Here is a 12,889-nt window from a genome sequence, read left to right as displayed (position 1 = left end):
GGGAAAGTAGATTTGTGTCCGTTCATCTGTCAGCTTTCTGGGAACCCAGAAAGCATCTTCCTCTCAAGTGAGTGAGAGGAGAGGCTTGCTCGCATACCATCTTCGGTGAGTATGGCTGTGTTGTGAGCTCATGGACAGAGCCACCAGGTGTCTGAATAGTTTCTTGCCCGGATCCCAGCCAGGGACATCCCCCAGTTCTCCCTTTCCCCTGGCTCCTGGACAGCTGGGCATCTACTTCGGATGTCCCTGGCACTGCTGCTCTGGTCCAGTAATGGGGAATGGGCACCGTCACCAGGAAACGCATGTCTGGGACCCTGGAAAGCCAGATGCCTGGCTTCAGAAAGGGTTCTTGGGTGCCTGGCATGAATTTGCTTAGCTGCCTGCCCAGAGTCCTCCTCCCGTGGTCCTCCCTGCTGCCCTGTGACCTCTCTGCCTTGTCTCATGACCGACACCTGACTGCTCTTGAAGCTCTTGCTACCTCCTTTACCTTTTGGCTGCTAAGTGCCCGATCACTACATTGCCTTGAAATCCATATGCGCGAGACGTGAATGGCAGGTGCCGGTATGCATGTGCACAGAGACTGTCTCGTTTGCCTGCCTCACAGGCCATTGGGCTTGGAGTGGTTTTCTAATGGCACCACTGATGTTTGGGCAGCCTGTGACGGGCTGCTGAGTGCTTCCTTGTGCACTGTCTCAGCCACATGGCGTCCCCATGACAGAGGTGGAAATGGGCTCAGAATGATCCCTGTATGCTCAAGGTCACCTGAGTGTCAAGTTGTCTTTTCTCTCCAGCTCCAGATGCTGTCCTATTGTTAGTCCAGAAGGAGACATGTTCCCAGAGCTAACTAAACCCTCACGGCCTTTTGCTGAGCAAGTGTCTTCCTGTGGGTTTCCCCCAGAACTCCCCTCCCGCTTGCTGATAGGATGGGTTGCTTCTTCTTCAGCTGCAGTGAGGACTGGCCCTTGCCGGGAGGATGCTGCAGCAGGTGGCAGTGATTCCAGCTCATGCAGCCTGCTCTGTGTGGAGATGGGTGACTTCTTTGGGGGTCGTCCCCTCTGAGCATCACGTTGGAGGGAGCGTCCCCCTCCATCCTGCCAGCCAACGCAGGTTTCCTGTGCAAGTCGGGTCGTCATACTGTTCACTAGAGTCACAGGACATGAGACGGGCCATGCTTGGTGGCCACACAAGTGATATGTGGTATGGGACCGCGCCTCTGAGAGAGTTGAAGGCATCAGTGTCCAAGTAACATCTACTCCAGGAATTTATCATCTTCCTTCTGAAAGGATTTTCTCTGTTCATTGGATGAAATAGGTGAAAATATCTTACAAATTTTAAAGTACCAAACGTGCATTAGAAGAAGGCACGTGGCAGCGGTAGTGTTTTCCAGTTTGTCCTGTGTTTGCTCGGTGCTTTGTGGAGGGTCAAAGCTGCGTATGTGGTCTGCTTTGCCACCAGACCCCCGCCCCCACTCTCCCCCTCGTCCACGTCGCTGGCACGTCACTCGGAGAGTCACATGGACTGTGACGTCATTCCTCTGTGAGCCCTGGACTGCCATAAATCCTGCACCAGCTGTTGCAATTAAGACTTCGAGGCTACCAAGCTGTCTTCGAGGGGAAGAACCTGTCCCCTTCTCTGGAGTCATAATTCTTAGAGTGTATGGGTTTTGAAGAATTTAGTGTGAGATAAAGGACTGGTATTTTATTCTTGCATTTATTACTATTTAATCAAATGGAAAGTGCACTTTTGGTCTGGAAAGCTTGGCTTCAGCCGCAGGATTAGACTGAATTATTGTTTAAAGAGTAAAAGGTATAGAATTATATGCTTAAGCTATCAGGCTGCTGATAGGTTTTGGGCATAATGTAACTAATTTAGGACATAAAATTTCCTGCCTCGGATTAATTGCTCAGAGGCAGCACGCACAAGGCAGGAGCACGGCCTTATTGTGGGGTGGCGTCTGTGCCTCTAAGCGCCTCGCGCCACACCGCCAGAACGTGTCTGGAACATACGGCTCTTCCACCAGGGACACTGAGTCATAAATCACACTGTGTTTCTCACCAAGAATCCTTCACCACAGAAACGTTGTGAAACCGCTTTTTTATTGGGGATGAAGAGGATTTAATTCTGTGGTCCTCAGTGGGGCCCAGGCTTAGTGCTTGGGTGTTAACTGGTGACAGGCCTTTCTAAGCAGGTACTTAAGAAAATTCCAGAAAACTTTTGTAGCCACACCTTGGGTGAGGCTGTGTTGTCAGAGACCAGGGGGTGAACATGTGGGGATCAGAGTGGTCTTACTTAGGGTTTGCTCATTAGCGGGTGGGAGAGAAGGACTGGACAGTGGAGAACTAAGAACCTTGATACTCACTTAACTGCGCCCTTCTGTCAGAGCATGGCCGACCTCCCGAAACGGGCAGGTGATAGATGTTTCCGGCTTTGTGGTCTGTACTGTCTCCTCCCCAGACCTCACAGAAGCTGCCAGCGACCATACACAGTGAGCCTGTTGTGTTCCAGAGAAAATGTACTTGTGGACTCTGAAATTTGAATTTCATATTTTCATGTGTCATGAAATATTTTTCTTTGACTTTTTTCAGTCATTTAAGAATGTTAAAAATCCTTCTGAGCCCAAGGGCTATCCACAGATCCCCCTGGTAAGCCAGACTTGCCCTGCACTTGCCAGTTCCCAATCAGTGCCAGGTGCTGAGGTGCCTGGGCTCCTCAATCTGGACACTCCAGTGCCCTGCTCAGCTCCAGGGAGCCTGGGCTCCTCACCAGGTGTCCTTGGTCTTCAGTCCCCACTGCTCAGGTGGCCCTGCTCTTCACCATCAGCTCTCAGCCCTGCATGGCTTGCCGGCTTTGCAGAGCACACCCAGGAAATGCCAGTGAGAAGTGGGAAGGGTCCCGCAGAGATGGGGAAGGGAAGGAGACCCAGTGGGCACTGCAGCGTCCTTGCTTCAGGCGGCAGGAGCTTTCTGTAGGCTTCTACAAAAACTGCAGTTTGATTCACTTCCAGCTGTAGGGACACCCTTCCACCTGCAGAAGCTCTTTTTGAGGATTTCGGTGCATCCTTATTGGGATCCTAATCCAACAGTACCCACTGTACTGTGTGAACCAGTGTAAATAAAGATTTGGTTACTGAGCCTGGAGGCAGCGTGATGGTGAATCACGTGTTTGCTGATTACATCAGACGCCAGAAGCACAGGCTTTGTTAACTGTGACTTCTTTCTCCCGGCTAGATTGCAAACGCGCGTGTGGTCCTTGGACGCTACAGGGACTCTTCCTGGGTGGGAAGGAGTTTGGATTACACCTCTCTGTCAGGAAGTTTGAAAGGTTTTCACGTCCCCACTGGGCCTAGCTTCTCTGAGAGAGTGTTCTCCCGAGTTGTGTGTGACCCAGGTGGCAGCCTGTCCTATCCTGTGGAGCAGGCATCTCTTAATTTCAGCTGTTTTGCACAGTTAAAAGAGCTGATGCTTCCCTCAGATTTTCCTACGTGTTCTCACATGCCGCTGCTTCTCTAAGAAGTCAGTCAGACGCCGCCCAACTGGAGAGGCCAGTAAAGAACAAGGTGATTTTGTGCCGTGACATATTTAAGCTGAGGCCTCCCAAGGCATAACGGCTTTAAGAACTGACATTTCATTTTGAGCGCCCACCTGCCACCCTCCTTACTCCTTTGTGACAAACTGTCACTGTGCAGCCCAGGAGCTCGTTGGTGCCTGAAGTGCCAGGATGTTTCCTGGTGGCCAGCACGTGCAGTTGGCAGGGTGTGGTCTGGGAGGCACACAGGGGCCTTACCAGACATCCAGGGGCGATCCTGGGGGCCAGACAGCATCCCGTCCAGACTGCACAGTCGGGGAGCTCGCGTCCTTCCGTGGGACGATGGTGGAATGCACTCTGGCCGGGGCAGCTAAAGTGAAAGTGGGGTATTTTCTCATTGTGCGTCTTCGCAGTAAGTTCCGAATTGTTCTCGCTCACCATTGAAGGTCCACGTGTCCACATGTGACGGGGTGGTCAGGCTCCTGCTCTCGGGGTGCCCAGGTGCCCTTCACATACCTGGTGCTGCTCTTCCCACAGGGGCTTCTAGTCTGTTCCTTGTGGAAAGCGTTCAGCACCCTTTGGTTTTCCACAAAGCAGCTGCAATCCTGTCAACTTTTTTCCCCCCAAAGTTTGTTTATTTTGAGAGAGAGTGGGGGAGGGGCAGAGAAGGGGGGAGAGAGAATCCCAAGCAGGTTTTATGCTCTCAGTGCAGAACCTGACATGGGGCTCAAAACCACAAACTGAGATCATGATCTGAGCCAAAGTCAGATGCTTAACTGCCTGAGCCACCCAGGTGCCCCTTGGGACACAGGCAAAGAGGGCTCCATGGTGTCTCTTCTTTGCAGGGCAGCTGTGATTGTGAGGCTGGGTTTGTGCCCAGCATGCTCCTCAGAGGCCCAGGGGTCCAAAGTGGGGGTGGTCCACTTGCTGTGGCGGGCCTCCCCACCCCGTGGCTGACTCACGGATTTCGAGGTCACTCCTGCTCATGGTGCCCAGGAGGAAGTTGAGGCATCTCCCGTAGCCAGGCTTCCGTGTCCGCCTGTGTGCCGAGGAGGAAGGTCCCTGGGAACGTGCACGGGGACCTCTGAGCCACACCACCTAGGACGTGTGGGAAGGTGGGCCAGAGAGTGGCCTCCATCCCATCCTGGGCTCCGTCCCAGAAGGGCCCGAGGTCAAGGTGTAAAGCCAGCTCCCTCGCTGCCCGACCTCTCTGGGCCTTGTCGGGCCTCACAGCCCCTTCCTAGGATCCTGTGCCCTCACTCGGGCTGGCCAGGTTCCCGTGGCCCTGCCCGCATCGGCCCCTAGCACTGGCAGCAGGACAGAGGCAGGGGATGAGGTGACCCTGCAACATACGGGGTGGCCTGGCCCAGCGCTGGCTGCAGGTCCAGCTGGCACTTTGGGTCCCATCCGCCATGGTCAGGACCCCCCACCCCATTTTGACAGTAGGAGGGTGCATCCTGCCAAGTTAAGGATTCTTTCCTTCTTTTCCAAACCCTGCTCCAATGTCTGTGGTGCAGATTTTTTATTTTGCCCTCTGGGTGGTATGCTCCCTATACCGGAGGCCTGGGTTTCATTCAGTTTTGTAAACTGGTTTCCTCTTACTGTGGGTCTGGTCTTTCGGCTGGCAGAGTGACACATTTGTTGTTAAAAAGTGGCGCCTGGGTGGCTTAGTCGGTTAAGCATCCGACTTTCGCTTAGGTCATGATCTCGCGGTTTGTGGGTTCGAGTCCCGCGTCGGGCTCTGTGCTGACTGCCAGCTCAGAGCCTGGAGCCTGTTTCAGAGTCTGTGATCTGACCCTCCCCTGCTCACGCTGTCTCTCTCTCTCTCTCTCTCTCTCTCTCCTAGAAATAAAAAAAAAAGTGGGCTTTCCTTTGCTAAGTACTCAAACTTGGTGTTACCAAATTGCCAAAAAAGGAGAGAAGTAGAGGGACCTGAACAAACAGCCTTATTAGTGCTGTGCTTGTGTTAGCTTTCCCCGCTCAGGGCAGGGGGCAGGGACATGGACGGGCAACTTTCAGCTCCTGAGGGCCTGCGAGCCCAGGAGGTGGGGTTCCAACTTCCCTGTTGGAAGTCTTCTCTTTCCCTCAGCAAAGTCACGGTTTTCCCACTTCATCCTTAGGTATAAAACTTTTCCTCCACGAAATTAGTTAGCTAGGACCATGTGCAGTGTTCATCCTCTGGTTTCATCTGTGTCGGCCCAGCACTGGGTAGCCCTAAGTGTGCACGCTCAGGGGGTGAGCATGCTTTTATTTTATTTTATTTTATTTTATTTTATTTTATTTTATTTATTATATTATATTTTATTTTATTTATTATATTTTGTTTTATTTTTTAATTTTTAAAAATTTTTTAATTTTTTTAATTTTATTTTACTCCACTCCACTCTCTTTTCTTTCTCCCTCCCCTTCCCCTCCCCCTCTCCCAGCTCAGAGCTTAGTGCAGGGCCTGAAGTCACAACTGTGACATCAAGACCCGAGCTGAGATCGAGTCGGACACTCTACTAACTAAGCCACCCTGGTGCCCCAAGCACGCTTTAGACACCAGTACATTTGCTGTCCCAGAGCCTGCAGGTTTGACTCTGGAGTGCAGTGGCCAGTTTGTTAGAAAGCTTTTTATGAAACGCTTTAAAGAAATACATGGTAGATAGCAGAACATGCGTGTTCTGCTGTCATGCGTGGTCAGGGAAGGCCCAGAGATTGCTTGCCTGCACTGTTGGAATGCGTTTGGGAGCAGCTGTCCCTGGGAAATAGTTTTCAGAAGTGCGTCAAGTTCCAGGAGATTCTGGAGCAGTTTGTTAAACTGTACACATATAAGGTTTCTGCACTCCTTTTTGCGACCTGCTCCTCTCTCTTACATGCAGTCACACACAGTCACACATTAACACACAGCAGCTTGTGTTCTGTTTCTTAATTCCTGTTTAAGGGCAGATTCAAACCACGTTTGAGCTTCAGAACAGAAAAGTAGTTGCCTTCCGATATTACTAATATTTAGTTTGATAATATGAACGAAAACAAGAAGTTTGGAAAGGAAAACCGGGTTTTAAGTATAATTGTAAAGTGTAGATAGTGCTTATTTTTTTTAATCTAGAAATGGTTATTTTAATGGCTAGTGAACACGAGGCACCTGAGTGGCTCAGTCAGTTAAGCATCTGACTCTTGACTTCTAGCTCAGGTCATGATTTCACAGTTCATGAGTTCAAGCCCTGCATTGGGCTCTGCACTGATCACACAGAGCCTGCTTGGGATTCTCTCTTTCCCTTTCTTTCTGCCCCTCCCCTGCTGGCTGTTTCTCTTTCTGTCTCTCATTCTCAAAATAAATTAAAATGAACTTAAAAATAAAGGCCAGTGAACACATTTCCTTAGATGCCCCTCCACGTCTTCACATAGGCATCTTCCCGTCTGTTTTATAAGCTACTGCTTGGAGTCTGGAGTACGTTACTAAGCTGCCTTGTGGGTCCTGAGCCCTCTAGGAAGACGCGCATGCATGCGGTGCCCTGGAAGCCGTTTCTCCACCCTGGTCCCTGCTCTCCAGGGCTCTAGTCCTTAGAGGGTTCTTCACAGCCAAAGCGGCATTAATCAGGAGGGTGCTGTGCCATGCAGGGCCGATTCCAGTGAGGATGATAAAGGAGGGCACCCTTGTGTTCTGGCCAGATCCCAGACTCCAGAAGTCTGTGTGTGAGCCCTCAACATGGGCAGACCATGGTGTGTTTGGGGGTTCCGTTCAAGCTTATCATTTAAAAGCTGGCTTTTGTGATCGTGATGAAGAATTTCTCCTCCAAGTCTGTGTGTGGCTGCATTCCTAGAAATATAGCAATAAATACAGACCATCACTTCCATGTCAGCAGCATGGCACAAGGCTTAGGAATGATATTTTTTAATAAGCTTTAATTTTTAGAGATATTTCCGGATTATAGCAGAATTTATAGCAGAAGGTACAGAGTTTTCTCAGTCACGCTGGCCCCCAGACACACTTAGCCTTGCCCTCTGTCAGCACCCGCACCAGGGTGGTACATTCGTCCACATCTTGCATCAGAGCTCACTCTTGGTGTTGTACGTTGTGTGGGTTTCGGTAAATGTGTGATGACACGGTTTCTCCCGCTGTGGCATCCTACAGAGCAGTCTCCCTGGTCCCCAAATCCCCGGTGCACTGCCAGCTCTGCCTGTCCCTGCCCCCGGGCCCTGCACACGATCCTTTTACTGACTCTGTAGTTGTGCCTTTTCCCGGATTGTCACATAGTTGGGGTCACACAGTATGCAGCCTTTTCAGATAGTGTCTGGACTCTTGGTCTCTTCTGAGATTTGATACTTACGAATAAAGCTGTAAACATGGTGTGCAGGTTTCTGTGGGGACATGGAATGATCTTTCTGCACAGCCTTTGGGTCTGTTTTGAGTTAGGCACACCAGATGGCAGGGCCCAAATTTTCTCTGGCAGAACCATTTCAACATCATCTACCCTTCTGGTTGTTAGTGCATCATACACTGAGCTGCACTTTGGCTGTCGCTGTGTGCAGCCTGGCAGGGTGCCTTGGGAGGCCCCCCAGAACCGGTACCCTGGGCAGCCAGAGCCGCTGGCCTGGCCTCCTTGCCAGCAGCTTCCTCCTCCGTGTCTGCACTGAGTGAGGGCCTCTGGCCCATCCACTTCCCCCCTCCATCCCGCCCTATGGCTGGCTTTGTTACGAGGTGATCAGTATGAAGTACTTTCTCCCTTCCAGGGCTTTGACATGCGTGCTTTTCTAGTGAAGATCGTCCCCTTGCCCATCCTTAGGGGGGCTGATCTTGGGTCCTGAGGACAAAGGAGGCTTCCCACCTGCTTTTTCTTATTTTCTGTCCAGCAGGGAGATGACAAAACTAGTCATTTCATGGTGGCTTTGTTGGTGTTACAAGGCAGCAAGACTTGGTCTCTCCCCTTTTTGAGGGCGTCCCCAGCACACCAGCCGGGCTCCCACTTCCCACCTGCAGCTGACGGGCATGTGGGGCCTGGCTGGGGCGCCCTGGGAAGGACTGCACCCTGCCTGTAGGCCCCTTGCCCGCTCCCACCCACCGAGACTCTGTGGCCCCATGTCCAACGGAAGCAAACCTCTGGGTACTTGGGTTTTTTGCCAATGGTGTCTGAGAAGGCAGGCAATTTTTTCTTGTAGCTCTTTTTCTGGCAGTTTCCTTGCACAGGAGGGCCCTGCTGGAAGGGGATAAAAGCAGAAGGTGGGACTGCGGAGGTGGTTCTGGAAGTCGGTGTCTGTACTCAGACAGCGGGCTTGGAAGACGACAAGGAAAGGGGAAACAAGACTGTTTCCGTCCCTGGGTTCCTTGCGTTTCATGCAGTAGAAACCCAGCCTCTGGCGCCAACTGCTTAATTCAGAACATTAAATGCCATTCGTGTTGAAAGGGGATGAAACGAAATTCGCTTCACTTTCTCAGAGGTCTCCAAATAACCATGAAAAATCTGTTGTTTCCTGCCATCAATTAGCATCAGCTCTTGTGGCTTTAGGTGGCTGTCGCATGCAGCACTCAGGGAGCCGGCCTCTGTGCCCGCGGGCCACAGACTTTGGGCCTCATGCGAGTGGGGAGCCTGCTGCCAGGTCCGTCCCACAGCCCAAATGTGGCCTCTGGTGTTGGTGGCAGACACGGGCTGTTCCTTGGGACCATGGGACACCGTGGGATGCCGGGAAGTGGTGTGCTTGCTGGTCTCTCTGGGAACTGCTCGAGCAGCCGGTTGCGGGAGCTACTGGCAGGTCCTGGAGACCCGACAGCACACCTCTTAGACTTTGGCTTCCACGTTGTGCCGTCGGGCACACTGCATGGTGACGGTGGCCCCTTCTCTCTCCTCGTGCCACAGGGGTGTTTATTCCTGCAGGGGCCCACTGGCCTGTTGGAGAAGGAAGGCCTGAGCATCCCCGTGTCTCTGACCGCTGTGTGTCATGACCTGAAGCCCCTGGGTGGGAGTGATAAGATGGCTGGGTTTTTCTGGTGGTCCCTCCTCGTTGGGGCTTGGCAGGCGGCCTCATTCAGTCCCGGAACCCATGTACTCGCAGGCCTGCTCCGTACGGCCATGCCGACAGCGCTGCAGACAGCAAGGCCTCCTCGGGGCTGTCAGGGTTAGCCTGTGCCCTCCCGCTCTTGTCTCCCCACACCCCATCCCTGATGCTCCTAGAGCTCCCAGCAGGCACCTCTCACACATGGGCCTCTCCCTCCAGGGGGCTCCCTTTGATTTCTTCAATACCCTGGGTTCCCTCTGGCCCTGGGCCTTCCTCGGGCAAACCTCGGGCAAACCTGCCATAGTCTGTCTCCACTGATGTCCACAAATTGCCTACTGTGTCTCATGTCAACACCTCCTTCAGGAAGCCTTCCTGAACTCTGAGGCCATTAGAGCTGTAGCCATGGATTCTTATTAATTCTGGAGTTCCCCTTCCGGGTCCTTACTTTAGGCATGAAGGAATGACTTGTGTATGTAGCTCGCTTGTTCAGCAGGTATTCAGTGAGCACTGCGATAGGGCAGAAGAGCACATCAGATCCTCTAACTGAAAGAGAAGAGGAACGCCTTAGAACGCCACCCTGCAGCAGGCAGGGCTCCCCTTCTCTCACACAAGATGGAGTGTGGTGGTGCGGTGTGGCTGTGGCAGTCTCTCCCGTTCCCAGCTGCTTGCCACTGCTCCAGGCTGCACACCCACCATGTTGAGGAGGAAGAAAAGGCAGGGGGTGGTGCCTGCCAGGTTTTTTTTTTTTTTTTTTTTTTTTTTTTTTTTTTTTTAAGGAAAAGCTCAGCAGACTTCTGACTCCTTGGCCAGCGTGATTATCCACTTGTGCTGGCACTTAACATTCAAGTGAAGCAACACAGGGCAGACGAACATATCTAATGTAATTTCATGTGACATAAATGTTATAAAAAGAAAGAAGGGATGGAGGAGGTAAACTGTTTTGGGAAGATTTCTATGAGAAGGTGATGTCTGAGCAGAATTATGAGTTAAGTGACAGACCACTGTGCCAGAATGTTAGGAAGAGATGTTTCAGGGAGCTTGAGCAAGTACAAAGGCACTGAGGCACAAGTGAGGTCTGAGTGTTTGAACAGCAGCAGAAGCAGAGTCAAATCAGGGGTGCTGATCAGAGATGAGGGCAGTCAGTCATGGAGGGCACCGGCATATGTAGGGCTGGTCAGTCATGTTTGTAGGGATTTGTGACATGAAAGAAGGGCTAGCATCTGGCTTGCTTTTGTGTGTGGGTGTGCATTTTATTCAACCCATTTTTTAAAATTAAATTTTTTTTAATGTTTATTTTTGAGAAGCAGAGAGAGAACACAAGCAAGGGAGGGGCAGAGAGAGGGGGAGAAACAATCTGAAGCAGGCTCCAGGCTCAGAGCTGTCAGCACAGAGCCCAACGTGGGACTCAAACTTGTGAACTGTGAGATCATGACCTGAGCTGAAGTCGGATGCTCAAATAACTGAGCCACCCCCGCGCCTCTCAACCCAGTTTTTAACTCAAAAAATCTCATGCCTCAGAGGTTTTATTTTACTCAGAAAAGCATTAACAGTCCCCTGTTTTACACAGGTGAGATTGAGACGATGATGATTTTAGAACATTTACTGTTGTCATTTGTCCTTTGTCACGTGGGATTTTAACACAATGTTTTCTCCTTATTAAAAGGAACTCCAGCTTACTGGGAACTCAGAACATGTAGAAATATTTTAAATTGTTCTATCCATATTGATTTTTAGAAATGCCTTATTTGGGAGTGGTTTTAGATTTATACAAAAGTCTGTGGCAAAGATGGCCCAGCATGCATGATTTGACTTTTAGGTACTTTTCCCCCAGTAGGCTCTGTTTGTCTTGTTGAATTTCCAACACCTTCTCACAGTGGCTAATGTATCGGGGCATTCAGTGTTTGTTACCGGTTTGTTCATTTTTGCTGGCTGGTTGGTGCTGTCGCCCTGTGCTGGCCGGGCTCCCGTCCTTCCTCAGCGACTCCGAGTCCCTGTCCCACCCGTTCCTTACACACCTGCTAGAGGAAGCTTCTGAATGGACAAACCAGGTGGCTTCTCCCTCGTTTAACAATCTAGGGCTCCTCGGGGACAGAGCCAGGCTCCACCACTGGCCTCCCAGGTAGTGCGGCCCAGCTCCGCTGTGCCCCTCCTGCCACGGCACCTGACCCCTGGGCCTCCCTGCCCAGCTCTCCTTGGTCACTGTCCCACGGGCTCCTCGCTTGTCTGCCTCCTGTTAGAGCCAGGTGTCCACGTGGATCTTGTTTCCTTCAAAAAATTCTTCCTCACCCCGCCCCCACCGCCACGCCACCCTCCCCCACTGGCACAGCCTCCCTTAGTCCCAAGGGGTCAGCCTGGCCCTGGACTTGGTGCTCGTGCGTCTCATCTCTCTGCCAGCCAGCGAGCGTCTTTGCCGCGCCTCGCTCCTTTCTTGGCTCGCTTCTTGGGGTCAGGCGCCAGGCCCTGTCGGGGTTGGTCTCTGGAGCACAGGGCACTGGCTGTGTGAGGGTGTGGGACGGGAGCTGTCGTGCTCACACAGCTCGGAATCCCGCCGGCTCCTTTGTGCCGCCTCGCTGCTGGCCAGCCCTGTGTGTGTCTGGCATTGTCACTTTCCAGTCGGTACCTCCCCCCAGCCCATGTTGGGATGTGCTGGCTCCCCGATGCATTCGCCCACTATTGAAGCCTCTTTTTGCTGCCACCCTGCTGTTGGCAGCGCCCTGCCCTACCTGTGAACCTCCCTGCACCCTCTAGGGCTCCATGGGACGTGTAGCACACCCCTGCTGTGACACGCTTGCCGGCCGCCTGGGGCTTCTTGTCCACACACTGCCCGCCACGCCGCAGGCCCGGCGCTGCTGTCCCAGGGACTGAGTAGGATGCTGGGGCGCATCAGCTAACTTTTACTCTTGCCGCTGGAAGGACTCTGTGCGTCTGTCCTGTTGTTACAGGAGAGGAAGCGTGTCGGGCTCCGTTTCTGGCGGGGTTCGTATGAGGTGCTGTTAAAATGGCTGCTTTTGCTCTTTTGGCAAAGTGGCAGGTGGTGGGTTGTGGTGATGACCTCGGCCTAGCAGCGGCTCTGCCAGCAGGCTGAGGCCAGCCCCGCCAGGCCTCACCCAGGGCCTGGGCCACAGGTGCCAAGCCTCAGTCCTAGGGGAGGCGGGTCCAGAACCCTGGCGTCGGGAAACTGTAGTGGGAGCTGGCTTCACTTGTGTTCACCAGTGATAGAGTCTCAGGAGCAGACTGAGGCCACACACGACCGCAGGCTGGTTGGATGCGTGTGGCCCCTGGTGCCCCCAGCCACTCACTCAGAACACAGATTTCAGCTCCCCTCTTACTGCAGCTTTGGACCGGTTGCTCTTTTTTGGGTTTTGCCGTGATTTGGAAGGAGCGTCCCCCG

General features: G+C 52.4%; 1 protein-coding gene across 4 annotated transcripts in view; it reads left to right on the top strand.

The window, feature by feature from the left end:
- MGMT (O-6-methylguanine-DNA methyltransferase) overlaps positions 1 to 12,889 on the top strand; it is a 285,595-nt gene that overhangs the window by 45,561 nt on the left and 227,145 nt on the right. The window contains exon 1 of one of the 4 annotated variants that reach the window (XM_039245761.1): positions 9,191 to 9,195. The exons of the other annotated variants lie outside the window; for them this stretch is intronic. The gene's annotated coding sequence lies outside the window, so the exon portion shown is untranslated. Of the gene's footprint in view, positions 1 to 9,190; positions 9,196 to 12,889 lie in introns of those variants that run through there. 4 annotated transcript variants of the gene reach the window in all.

Source organism: Hyaena hyaena, unplaced genomic scaffold (assembly GCF_003009895.1).
Source record: "Hyaena hyaena isolate Hyena2069 unplaced genomic scaffold, ASM300989v1 scaffold_265, whole genome shotgun sequence".
NCBI lineage: Eukaryota > Metazoa > Chordata > Mammalia > Carnivora > Hyaenidae > Hyaena > Hyaena hyaena.
Note: the sequence above shows the minus strand (reverse complement) of the source record. Positions and strands in the feature narration are given on the sequence as shown.